At 35.8% G+C, this 1557-nt stretch overlaps 1 non-coding gene across 1 annotated transcript; it reads right to left on the reverse strand.

Annotated features, from left to right (window-relative positions):
* Positions 1-303: 303 nt before the first annotated feature.
* Positions 304-409, reverse strand: LOC146404168 (U6 spliceosomal RNA). Its single transcript, XR_014845004.1, has one exon. It is a non-coding gene; the product is annotated as a U6 spliceosomal RNA (small nuclear RNA).
* Positions 410-1557: the final 1148 nt, after the last annotated feature.

Consider the following 1557-nt stretch of genomic DNA (forward strand, 5'->3'; position numbering starts at 1 on the left):
GGGTCAACACTTTGGACTGGGCTGAGTTGTCTAGTTCTATTGGTCTGCTGTCTGGTTACACATGTGATTGAATAACTGACTGGTCTAGGGGTGTCTCTACTGCTTTCCTGAATTTATTTATAGTTTATAATTTTAAAAAATGTATTGGCTTGGGTTTTATTATCTATACATAATGATAATTTTCCTTTTTTCTTAATTTTTACTTTTCAAATTTATGTTGTATCACTGAGGTTTACACTCTTCCAAACAATGTTAAAAATGGTGGTTATAATGGACATTTTCCTCTGTTCTTTTGTTTTTGTTTTAAATATGGAATGGTTTATGAATTTTCATGTCATCTCATATAGGGAATGCACGAATCTTCTCTGTATCATTCCAATTTTAGTATATGTGCTAATGAAGTGAGCAGTCCTGTTGTTAAAAATAGCTTTATAATTGATTACAAAAACTACACATATTTAATATGTACAACTTGAAGTGTCTGTGCAAACTCTCATGATACCATCACCACAATTAAGGTAAAAGATATATCCACACCTCCCACAGTTTCCCTGTGTCCCATCGTTTTTGTGATAAGAGTATTTAACATGAGATCTATCTTCCTAAATGTTGAAGTATTGTTAACTACAGCCACTATGTTGTACAGCAGATCTCTGTAACTTATTAAGAAATTTAAACTTTATACCCACTGCATAACAATTTCCCATATTTCCAACCCTTTAGCACATGACAACTGCTATTGTATTCTCTGCTACTATGACTTTTGAGTATTTTACTTTATCTATTTTTCGCTTTTTAGGGACTCACTTGTGGCATGTGGAAGTTTCCGGGCTAGAGGTCAAATTGGAGTTGCAGCTGCTGGCCTACGCCACAGCCACAGTAATGTGGGATCCGAGCCACGTCTGCGACCAACATCATAGCTCATGCAATGCCGGATCCTTAACCCAGTGAGCAAGGCCAGGGATCGAACCCACATCCTCATGGATACTAGTCAGGTTCACTATCACTGAGCCACAGTGGGAACTCCTAACTGACTATTTTAGATACCTAATTTAAATGGAATCATGCAGTATTTGTCCTTCTGTGATGGTTTTTTCACTTAGCAAATGTCCTCGAGATTCATCCACATTGTTGCACACTGCAGGATTTCCTTCTTTTTAAAAGGCTGAATAATATCCCATAGTATGTACACTTCACTTTTTAAAAAGTCATCTTCAGATGAACAATCAGGTTTTTTTTTCCATATCTTGGCTACTGTGAATAGTGCTACAAAGAAAATGGGAGTGGAGATCTTCGACATCCTGAGCTCACTTCTTTTGGATATATACTCAGAAATGGGACTGCTAGATCATATGGTAGTTCTATTTTTTATTTTTAAGGAACTTCCATACTGTTTTCCATAGTGGCTGCATCACTTTACATTCCCCCACAAACAATGTATAAAGCATTTACCCTTTATTTGCCATCCTAACAGATGTGAGGTGATATCTCATTGTAGATTTGTATTTCTCTGACAATTATTATTATTATTATTATTGTTATTTTGTCTTTTCCAAG

This window comes from Sus scrofa, chromosome 4 (genome assembly GCF_054392235.1).
Source record: "Sus scrofa isolate SSC_HxYL_T2T_F1_AM1 chromosome 4, Sscrofa_HxYL_maternal_Yorkshire_Landrace_v2.0, whole genome shotgun sequence".
Lineage (NCBI taxonomy): Eukaryota > Metazoa > Chordata > Mammalia > Artiodactyla > Suidae > Sus > Sus scrofa.